The following is a 13180-nucleotide window of genomic DNA, read 5'->3' on the forward strand; positions in this document are numbered from 1 at the left end:
ACCAATCGTGGGATTGGATGTTGTATTCATAGAGTACTTTAAACATTAAAGGCATGTTTATTATGTTCAGTGATCGAGATTAATTTTATTAATACCTTTTAGTTCTTTGTGTGTGGAGCTTCTAATATATTGAGACCATTCAGGAACGAACCAAATTTATTATGAACCCCAATGGATACGGCAAATTAATCTGCTTGCTCTGCCCTTAAACATAAAAATTTACAAGCATCTAGCAATGGTTAATTGCGGTCACAATCATCTATAATATCTACGAAATATATAACAATATATATAAAATATTAACGAAACGATATGTATGTACGTACGTATGTATGTATGTATGTATGTATGTATGTATGTGTGTATCTATCTATCTATTCATCTATTTATATATCTATCTATATCCCCCCTCTCTCTCTCTGTCTCTCTCTCCGTATATATATATATATATATATATATATATATATATATATATACATACATACATACATACATATATATTTTTTTTGTATAATATATACAGGAATTTACATTAATATCGGTAGTCGGTACCGACGGTTTCAAGCCCGGTAGTTGAGGACTGCTCTTAATGTCCGCCTCAGGCTCTCTTCAGCCGACTCTCATCTTAACATCATATAAATGTAAATTCCTGTATATATTATACAAAAAATATATTGCTCTTATTTCGAGAATAGTTTTTCACTAATAATAGAGCACTGTATGGGATTTCTTTTTCTACAAAAAAGTACAAGTATATATATATATATATATATATATATGTATATATATATATATATATATATATATATATATATATATATATATATATATATATTAGGTCGGTGCAAAAATGATGTCGTTTTTTTGACGTTCAATTTCATGTCAAGCATTTTTTTGCATCATAAACTTATATATATATATATATATATATATATATATATATATAATTTATTTATATGCAGCTTGTTCTACTATTTGCAGACTTTTCAGTAATCCCTCTTTTTATCCTGAGTAATTTCTTACATCCCATCTGTAAAACTCAATATATAACATGTAGTTTTCTATCTATACGTTGTCTGGGTTGATGAAAAACCTACGACAAACTTGATTATCTGTAAGCACATCTTGACATGCAAATAGGTTATAATTCTACAAACTCAAAGCGTGTGCCGGTATTATAAAAGCACGTGTCATTATAATTCAAAGATACATAATAAAAGTCCTAAAGTAACGTAACTACGAAAAATACAGATATAAACTCTTGGAGAAACACGATCATGATTATGCATGTACACGGTGGGGATTGAAGGTGTGACCTCTTATAGCGTACGCCGGTACGAGGATATATGTAACCGGAAGGCATTCATCTATAAAAATGCAGTGAATCATCAGCGTGTCTTTATTTCTAGATAAAACATTTCCCTCCTCTCTCTGTCTGCGTTTCTTTTTCTGTTTTCTTGTTTATTTGGGGAAATCAGGATCGAATCGGACAGCAGATCTTGAACGCAAAATGTTCACCATATCGTTTCTCATATGTTTGTATATAAGAATAACTAATCGAAAACATTACCTGTTTCTACTGCAGTTTAATGGATCGTTCAGTCATAGGAGTCACATCCGTGTTGAAATGTGTAAAAATCTTACTAATTTGTAATATGAATAAACGACTGAATCAACATTAAACTGCAGAGACGCTTTAATTAATCACATTGCTGCAGACTACCAACCGTATCATTATATGTTCGATTCCCGGCTTGGGACGGGTGCTAGTTTAGATGCATTAAAGAGTTTTCGTACATCAGAACGGTCTGCATTTCGCCGTCTGCATAAGTCCCTTCTCTTTTCGGGTAGAGCACCGTCGTTAAATTATATCGCCTTCAGCAAATTTAGCGTAATGCAAAGGTCTTTATAAATTAAAAAAAAAAAAAAGCACTTTAAAAGTAACATTCAATGTTTATATAAAGACGCAAAAGATAATATATACGAGCGCCGATCCTGTAACTCAGTCAGTGAAACTGTCGACTATCAAGTACATGACTTGGGGGTGGGAGTTTAATTCCTGGCGTGGGATGCGAGTTACTAAAACCTTGCACTGAAGAGCTGTGGTAAAAAGAAACTGTGAATATTTATGTCTAATATTATATGAAAGGAACGGTGTGTGTCTGCGGGTGAATTCGTTTCCTATGAACTCTAAAACGACTGGGCTTTTCTTTTGGAATTTTCACACAAGTCTATTTTATATGCCTGTAGGTTTTGTATCGGAACGTGTTCCATGAGTATAGATAATAGATACTAGAATAAATCTGAGGAGAGAGGAAACAGGCGATTTTGACCTAAGTAAACGCAAGTGCATTTAAGAAGATTTATTACCCCACAAGCAGAATGACTGGGATATTAACTCAACAGTAGGGTCTTTGATATTACAAGGGCGTGTTCAAAATAAATGTTGTTGTTTACCGCACAGTGTAACCATGATACTTGACTATTGCATTTTAGTCTTTAATCCAATAAGCTATTACACGAAATGTATTTTATAAAATCAATAATAAGTTCTTTATAGTGAAATGTAAACTATAATGCATTGTGCATTAAGTCACTGAAGCTTCCTTCCAGTGCACTGCAGTGTGACCTCAACTAAAGCAGTCCATTAATCAATTTGATTGAAAAATGGGCGATTTCACTGATTTCAATGACAAGAAATAGATAGGAACGTGAAACATTTGCTGATCCTTATTCAATCCTAGGTAATGTCGGGTCTTGGTGGTAGTGTATATATATATATATATATATATATATATATATATATATATATATATACATATATATATATATATATATATATATAAACAACATATTTACAAAAAAACGCATACACAGACACACACATATATATGTGAATGTGTGTGTGTGTGTATGAGAACTATATATTTAATTATTTGTGCGTATATTTATTATGTTTCATTTCTAAGCGTAAATACAGGTGAGGATTGGAAGTTTGAATGTTGATAAATACTGAATGGAAAATTTACATCGGACACAGACACGCAAATAACAGCTTGCAGACTTTACACCTACGCCTATAATATCAAATATATGCTGGGATATATATATATATATATATATATATATATATATATATATATATATATGTAGTGTGTGTGTTCTGTATATATATATATTTATTTACACACATATATATATATAGAGCACAATATATATATATATATATATATATATATACAGAACACACACACACATAAAAACACACAAACACACACATATATATATAACAGAATATATATATATATATATATATATATATATATATATATATATATATATATGTATATATATAGAACACACACGCGCGAGCACACACACACACATATATCATTAATCTCTATGTAGGAAATATAAGTAGCTCATTTTTCTCTATTTTCAAATGCTCTATTAAAACAATAATAAAGAGGAGAAAACCTAGTTTCTACTCGTTTGTTGGCCGTTGTACCGACCGATCTTCCGCATACGCATTTTATCTTTTTCGGTAATCTTCTGTGAAATGTGAACTAAGCTTTTAATGTAAACCACGTGAATGACCTTCTCTAATTTAGTGTTCTTTGCAGTCTCTGATTGTTTACATATTTTAATTCTTTGTAAAATTTGCAAAATCTTTGTACAGGGAATTGACTCATGACCTTTACGAAACAGATCCTCTAGCACACTTTAACAAATTCCCATAACTAATTAAGGTTTGACTTATGCTAGATATAATGAAAGGCAGGAAATGATGAAAACTACGTTGTTCTCATTGTTTTCCGTGGATTAAAAATATGTTAAGTTTTAAATACATAAAAAAAGCTGCGAGAAAATTAGGAAATCAAGTGGTGTGTGCGTATAAGTGAAACAAAATAAAATATATATCTCATTGCGGAAACCAAGAGATTATAAGGGTTGAAACGTTGCTGAGATAAGACCAGCGACCGAGATAACAGAAAGTCTACAAGACATAAAAGAGTAATATATATTACAATAACATATCAAGTAGTACACATTTTGATGAGAATTAATGACTTGTATTGTTTGGATTATTCAAAATACTGGTCTCATCCTGTTTATTATAGGTACAAAGTATCGGCCGATTTTTCCTCCGAACTTCTTCAGGTACATCATGTTACCTTTAAGAAAAGCGCAATATGATAAGCACCCGCACTCACACCCACGTATATATATATATATATATATATATATATATATATATATATATATATATATATATATATATATTCTTTCAAATATTCATAAAATATTAAAAAGATCTATGACTAATGCATCAACATTCACTGTTTAAACCAACAGCTCTAAATTCCTGAGTAAAACTGACTAGTAAGTTATAAAAATATCTATATAAATAAAGCTACACTCAGGCGATCGCGTTTCATTCCCTAGCCTGCCGATTACATCTAGGATTGAAACACAGAAGCCTGTATCTTTATTACCATATGTATTTCCATAACTACTGTATATATATATATATATATATATATATATATATATGTGTGTGTGTGTGTGTACATATATATATAATATATATATTATATATATATATGTACACACACACACACATATATATGTGTGTGTGTGTTTGTATATGTGTGAGTGTGTGTATATATATATATATATATATATATATGATAAAGGCCATACTACCCCTCTGGAAGACACAGACACGCAAATAACAGCTTGCAGACTGTACACCTACGCCGATAATAGCGGCGTTTTTTTTTTGACAATCAACTCTGTAACAATGTTCTTCATGTTGGGCACTTAATCTTAGTACACGTGGTAATATCAACTAATAACATCAAATCAACATTTCTTTCCGTTCCTGAATGATGCAGAGAACAATTATTTTTTCATAGATGAAATAAATGATTCACTTTTAAATCTTTTACGGGTTCATGAGTTCAATTTGAAAATTCCCTAATTCTACATTAGGTGTTTTTATGCTCAACAAAATGCCCATAGAAAAACATTTAAGAATTCGAATGAAATGCTGTAAAAATAACAAAGGATTAGGACGAATAGGCTGAATCACAAAAAATAATACAATAGTTTGTCATCTCACAAGACTGAGGAACACAACTACCGAAAAATAATGAAAGCAATGAAGTTGAGGAATAGACTACAAAACATGTAGATACGCATCGCATCTCAGAGAAGTAGATAAAGCTTTCTTACCTTTTTTCTTCCGATAAAGTTCGATAAATTTGATCTGTCCAAGTGAAGCGGTAATCAATTTTTAAAAGCCGATGCATTCAATTTTCTCAAATTCGGACTTTGTTATCGTATACCTTACGATAATTAATTAAAATATGTTAGTAAGGTGTTAATACACATTCATCTGTTAATTAGTTAAAGTCGTGACATCTACAAACATATATTAGAATTTCAGTTATTTTTATTTTTAAGTTGTAAATCAATGCGCAGATGCTTAGAGTACGATAGCCAATACCATCAGCTGAGATCATGCCTTATTTATACGCACATATACGTAAGCTACAGATTTATAAGTATGGTTAATGTTGTTATCATTATACATGTATGTATAATCGTTTGCTTGGTTATTTTTGGTAGCGGTACATCAGGTAGATATCAATAATTAAAGAAAATAACTTAAAATTAATGAGAGCAACTGTAATTGCTGTTTTCGAAAGTCAGCATTTTCAGCTATATCGACAAATAGAATGATATACAACTACGCAAAAGTATTTGGAAAGTTTTGTCGATTTAAATATAAAACTTCTTACACTCTTCACCCAAGAATAAACTTCTTAAACTTTTGAAAATGTTTTCGGAATCAATATTTTTCTAGAATAACATACAACAGCCTTTGCTAAGTTGTCCGATTTGTAATTATATTAGTAGTAGTAGTAGTAGTAGTAGTAGTAGTAATATTGCTTGTAGTGAAGAAGAGTGTCTTTTAATCCGTTGCTATTCCGAAAGATTTGGCGTGACGAGTTGTCAGTAAACTACTGGTTTCAACGGCACTCGTAGTAGTATTAGTAGTAGTAGTAGTAGTAGTAGTACTAGTTCAACCCGTAGTAGTAATCACGGAAACAAACAGACCCAGCATCCGACGATCCGGTGCGTTGAACATGCAGAGTGTCTTCTTTTCATCGTTTTGAAGAGTGAAGACAGTATAAACGGCAGATGCGTGTCTCTCTAGTTGGATGTCATGCATACAGAGCTAGAGTGACGGGCGCATCTTCGCGAGCTTTTCCCAAAACCGGTGGTGTCTTCTTCTTTTTTTTTTCAAATTTTTACAGTGCAATAAAGACGGATTACTCAGGTGCCTGCATATATCGGCCTGTTTTGTTTAAGTTGAGAGAAGAGAGCGCCCGCCCGCGTGTGTGGATGTCTGTGTATCGGCCATGTTTCTTGTTGGTGGTGTGTCTGTGTGTTCGCATATTTTTTTGTGGAACGCGTCTGTTGCGCTTGTCAGGGTGTAGTAGATATATCCGAGCGTGACGAGCAGAACATGGACTGGGCTCTTGGTAAAGAAGAGAAAAAAGAGAGGAAAAGATAAAGACACAGAGAGAGAGAGAGAGAGAGAGAGAGAGAGAGAGAGGGGAGGAAATAGAGTGAGGACTCAGCAAGTAAGGCTACATATAATAATGCTCGCAACCACCCTCTGTAAAGTGTAAGAACTAATTAGCAAATAAAAAAAAGTTGATATTCTCACAAGCGGATGTTTGCTTTACACAAGTGCGAATCTGATAAGTGGGGTGTCCAGTTATTTTCCGCGAATACCCCCACACACGTATGTGTATATAAAAAAAGATAAACAATTGCGACGATGCGACGATTACACAAGAAAAAACACCTCAATATATTTGGTATGGCTACATTAGTTTAATAGCAGGTCGCCAGGCATTGAGCAGTCGTAAAAGACGTTTAACTATGATATTTTGATTAATGCTAATATCGTATTTACTATTATATTATATTGGACCCAATATATAGTAATGATTAAAAAGGTTTAAATAAATAAAACGAATCGTGCGCCACCACCGAGAATCGAAACCAAAACATTCAGCTTACGATTTACCTCGACGTTAATGCTTGGGTTATGAAGACGCGTTTGTTGCGCATCTAACAATTAAAACATACAACAATAACTATCACGTTACGCGCGCATATTTGTAACCCGTCGTTCGACCTTTACTTCGAAATTTCCATTTTTTAATTTTCACACTATTGACCCGAGTTTCCCCGGCTAAAACCCAAATATAAAGTTTTGTACGGATTCAAATACCCTATATATTAGGTTTATGTCTGTAGGCCAAAAACTGACAGAGGAGTTCGGTAGGCAAAATTTTATAAACAAATATATATATATATACGCGTACATAAATAAATATAGAAAGAGGTTTCTGTTTACTATAAACTTTATCGCAAATATTACGCAAGTATAAATCATGTATAATATCTGCATGAATATAATTACACGTAATAGTTAATAAAGATGATGATATCGCACGTAATAGTTGACTAAAGATGATCATCCCATAAGAAAACCGAACATAATTAATAGAAAATTAATTTAAATTAATGTTTAAAAAATATGCAAATTAATTAGATACTTGCAAGAGAATGCAATTCCACGAGCCATATATAACAAAGTTGTATTTTCTTTTTAAATAAATAGGGGAAAAAAAAAGAGTTTTTAATACGAATATCAATACACGAAAAAACAAGAATTGTTGCGTGTCTCTTGTTAGATTAGCTTGTACACCGATATGAGCAGTTTCTTAGAAATCATGGTCACCTATGATATTGATGCTATTTAATTTGCTGCAATTCATTTGTTTATCGCTGATAACCTAGAGGTATAATGCTAGTCTACGGCATCAACGCTGAGTTTTTGACAGATTCCGAATCCCCCGACGTACAGCAATAGTCAGTTGCACACCCATCTTATCGCAAGCATGAACGCTAATATCTATAGATACAAAGTAATTGTAAATATTTAATAATAAAAATATCGCTGCATGCATACATTATATATAGCAACATTATTTAAGTATTAACATTTGTGTATGCACCCCCCATATATATATATATATATATATATATATATATATATATACATATATATACTAGCAAAAGTACCCGTCGTTGACTGTGTTCAAAAGCAGCCTACAGAAAATGGACTCTGATTTATTAAAGTATGACAGGTTATGAAAAGGAAGGGTTGTAAATAGATAGCGTCAAATTTAGGGGTATGAAAACCAAAGCAAAATATGATGAAAGTGAAAATAAAATAGATAAACCCCATAATGTATTATACCATACCTGTTCACACTGAAACACTTATCACAATATTCTGTGGATTTATATTAAAACACCTTGTTAAACTTTATGACGTATTTCCATTCTATGGCGGTCAGGCGCGAACGAACACCCCATAATTTTATTATACCATATTTCTTCAAACTGAAACATAATTATCAAAGTATACTTACGCAGAAAGATATGAAAACTCTTTATTAAAGTGTGTGCCTATTTCCATTCTATGGAGGACAGGCGCGAAACCCAACAATTTTATTATATCATCCCTATTTAAGTTAAAACATACTTATCAAAGTATTCTCATGTACATCTATATCAAAAACACTTGTAAACGTTTTTTTTTTTAATTTTTAGATTTTTTATTTTCATACTTTGCTGACCAGGCGCGGACGCAGACCCCACAATTTTAATGAACCACCGTTCTAGCAGATCAAACACACCCATCCCTGTGTATCGATACATCTTCTATCATTATATGTAATCAGTTTTTTAAACTAGTCAAGAATATAGAAGCCTATTCGTGACCAGCCACACACACACACACACACATTCAGCTTTATATCATACGCCCCCGATATATATATATATATATATATATATATATATATATATATATATATATATATATATATATGGAGAGAGAGAAAGAAGGAGAGAGATAATTGTCAATATTTAGCCATAGCAATAATATTATATATATATATATATATATATATCGATAATATTTGTATAACTAAGTAGTAGCAGTTACGCACACACACATACACACACATACACACATATCTAGCTATATATCTGTAAAATTGAAATTTCTGTCGCGTGTGTCTATCTGTATACATTTCCCTACCAAACTACTTTGTCAGTTTCCAGTCTACAGATTCGATATTTGACATGAGGGAACGTCTTTTTACTAGGTTTTCGCCAAGCAATTTGGCTGAAAATGGGTCAAAGTGTAAGGATTTGACTGGGAAAAACCCTATCAAACTTCTCGCCAATTTTTAGTCTAATAAGTTGAAATTTTAGATGTAGATTACTTGAACATGGATCGAACTTTTTGATTTGATTTGAGCCCAAAGCAATAAATGTGAAACTGGTAAAAACTGGGGTTAAAATTGGAAAAAAAAATGACCTCTGCGGTCTCTACCAACTTACTCAACCGATTTTTGGTCTAAACATTTGAAATTTCAGATATAGTGCATTCAGACATAGGGCAAGCTTTTTACTCGGTTTTGGTTGAGAATTTTGCTGCCAAGTACGCAAAATTCCAAAGATTTGACCTTTGCGGTCTCTAGCAAACGTTTCAGCCAATTTTGCGTGCAAACATTTTAAATGTTACCTAAAGGTTATTCGGACATGCGGCAAACTTTTTAATAAGGTTTTGGGTGAACATTTGTCTGCTAAGAAGTCAATGTTGAAAGAGTTTATCCTTGCAGACTCTAACAAACTCCTCCGCCAATGTTGGGTCTAAAAGATGATTACGAAACGTACGTTCGCGTGGAGCATTTTGAGAGAGATATTAACATATTCTATTCAAGCAATATCACAAAAGTTCGTAGATAGAAGATTTATATATCTGCAAATAAAATACAGAATCTGTTCTGCTTACAGGTAATTATGACTTTAATAGTAGCGGTGTGGATCTCCCGCACAAGCCAGCAGATGACTTTTTACCCTGCTGAACTGGTCTGGCCGTTGATTGTCTGTCTTTCGAGAGGACTCAATATAAATTCTCAGCATCTCAGGCTTCGTGTCGATTTCCGCTGAAAATCAAATAGCTTCGCATTCACGCAAAAAAGGAGCAAACTCGGAGAGTTCTAACTAAGAAAAAGTTAATTTCACGAAAATCACAAGTTTTTACATATGTATATCGTTCAGTTTTAATACACGAGAAACAACAAGGTTTTTCAAAATCTTATTCTGCCTTCTCCACGATGGCGGTCATGATGGATGGAGGTGTGTGTGGTCTTCTTTGAAGCGTGTGTTTTTCTCGAGATTCGGCTTAAATCTGCTAAAACCGGCACGGTCATTCGCTTATAAACCAAGAGAAATAGTTGGTTGGGATAATATGCTAAACCAACCAGGGTCCAACACGTCTTTTGGGGGATCCCCAAATCCTTTTTGCGTATGTGCATCTCATCAGGTCTTCCATGGCCTGCGAATCTGGGACCAAAACTAAATCTCTCTTCACACGCCCCAAAAGTTCAATATTGACTCAGAAAGCCAGTACGTCTGAGCAGGTGTTCCTCGGGAAAACGAAAGTATGATTTCATTTCCACATTATTCTGACATTTCCTGTCATTGTTTTAAAACAATATAATATATGTCTGTTTTTACAAAGCCCCATAAATTCATCCTTTTCGATAGGTCGTCCGCCGCTTTCCGGTATTAAAATCACCGTTTAACAGACAATCTCAGCATATTTACCCGGCCTCCCTCAGGGTACACGGGATCTTAATCTTCCCAATGTGGAGTAATATCGCTCCTCTAGATGGTCACGTCGTACCGGAATTGTTATAGATGTTGTATTGTTAGTACTCGATCTCAGAGTTGATACTATAAAACCATTACTATAATTATATAAGACACCCTGATGATTAGTAATGAATATGAAACATATATGCTTGTGGATGATAATATTTATTTACTTATTGAAATATATTTGCATCCTAATCTTACATTAATTTTTTTCTAGATATGTAATTTTTCCGCATTATGTATTGCTTCAAATGCGAACTTATAGAGTTCAATTCAATTTTACTTATATCTAGATCAATGCTTTGAATGTCGCTTATGGAATATTTGACGATAAGTTTACGATGACATAAGATTATTTACATGTTTAATATATTCAGATTCAGGACTTTCTTCTTCTTCTCTATTACTTTAACATACATTGTGAAAATAATGATTTCAACCAGCACGTGCATCCCCTAGTCCATGTGCACATTAAGAGAATATGAGATGTTTTTATTTTCAATGATTAAATCCAAATTTCTAGTATCATAATTTACAACCGGCATTCTAAAAGTAATGCTTAATATTTTTTATTCCGCCCGAATGAATCAAAGGCGATTGCTAATTGTATTGTAATAGTAACTGAACTTAGACATTCATGATATAACAATCTCATCTCTTTGTTGCTAATATTAACGGTGCGAGACACTTGTCATTGACGTGCGTCAGAATAATGGACGCTCATTGAATTCCTCTATTCGGAAAAATTTGGTGAAATCACGAATTTTTAAATAGAAGAAATTGATTGCCTGCTCTAGTCGGGGACTCACCGCGATGAACGAGAAGTGAGCTTTACATTCCTTAACACTTTGACCTACTTTTCTTTACAAAGTATTGGCCACTTATCAAGGCACGAAGCAATTCGAGGATAAGCGTTTATCAGTATACAGTGTTCAATGCGAAAATATCGTAGTAATTAAAAACTGGTTTACGTTTGATTTTAGGACGACCTTATTGCAGTCAGTTATAAAGCAGGAACACAGAACAGAGTTCCACATACATGCAATGCTAAGGAAGTACCTTTGTTCATGGATTCTACGTTTAGGTTAAGGTACAGATAAACAGAATGGAAATTATTCATAGTGGTTTCATTTAGACTAGTGTTTTTTCGTGAAAATCAGGATAGGGGTGGCCATAGATTGAAGCCACGACGAGTAATTGCCGTGAAAATAACGATAAAGCAAAGGCAGACTCGCAACATCCCTTCTGTAGGAACGAAGTTGCAGGGAAGAGAAAATGGTATCTTTCACTAGACTATGAAGTCTATTCTGACATTTTTCAAGGCAGGATAAGAGCATCTAGCAGATCTTGGTTATCCTTGGACGTAAATGCCTCATATACAGGTTGAGAATTGCATCTGCAGTGAGATATCTACTGGGGCGGTAGAGCAATCCCACCATTTTTCGAGCAACCTTGGCAACGGATTTGATGTACGTGTTCCATCTCAAAACAGGAGTAAAGGTCAGACCCAGCATCTTGTCAAAACAAGGAGCATCCCCAAGAGGAGATCCATTCATTTCAATCGATGCCAGACAGAAATAAGAGCGTTGATGATGTAAAGATAGAAGTTTGATCTTAGATGCGTTAAAATTAACTGTCACCTCGTTTCCCATTGCACCACGTAATCAAGATCAGAGTAGAGAGAATACGATAGAATTTGTTCGGTCGTTTACGTCCTTTGAAGTGCTGCTATAGATGGCATTGTCGTCAGTATAAATGTCTACAAATGATATTAGGTTGTGATTTGCGAGATCACTTATGTAGATCAGAAAGAAAGTTGGACACAGGATGGGCCCATGAAGGAATCCAGCACTAATACTGTGAGCTTCTGATTTCTACCCATCAACCACTACCATTATGAACTAATCAGAAAGAAGTGATTTAATAATTGAAAAAAAAAACATTTCCAGCTATACTGTAGCAGGAGATTTTGTAGACTAGACCTTTATGCCATACTCTACCAAAAGTCTTTACTATTCCAAAAGCAATTACCCTAGAAAGGAAGTCGAGAATTTCGCTAATCTTATGAGATAAAACGGTTAGCACATCTGCTGTAGACCAAGCAGAAGGGAAACCATATTGGATGTTACTGAGGAAGTGTTATTTTGCTAAGGTAGTATACTACTTCCCTATTTAACACGAATTCCAGCAATTTACTCATGACTGAAAGGGAGATAATTGATTACTTGAATTTTTAAATACATGACATTCCGATGAGGTTTTATAAGGTGTTTGGAAGCAAATCGCCTTAAGACAACGCGTAAACAACAAGTATGGAAGCTAGTTCTGGTTGAAGCTTTTTCAGCACTATAAT

General features: G+C 33.6%; 1 protein-coding gene across 1 annotated transcript in view; it reads right to left on the bottom strand.

Moving 5' to 3' along the window:
* Nucleotides 1-6573, bottom strand: part of LOC145292147 (octopressin receptor-like) — a 703730-nt gene extending 697157 nt beyond the window's left edge. The window contains exon 1 of the mRNA XM_080138276.1: nt 5239-6573. The gene's annotated coding sequence lies outside the window, so the exon portion shown is untranslated. The remainder of the gene's footprint in view (nt 1-5238) is intronic.
* Nucleotides 6574-13180: the final 6607 nt, after the last annotated feature.

The sequence above is a fragment of the Euprymna scolopes genome, chromosome 13 (assembly GCF_053919585.1).
Source record: "Euprymna scolopes isolate OS-2025 chromosome 13, ASM5391958v1, whole genome shotgun sequence".
NCBI classification, from domain to species: Eukaryota; Metazoa; Mollusca; class Cephalopoda; order Sepiida; family Sepiolidae; genus Euprymna; species Euprymna scolopes.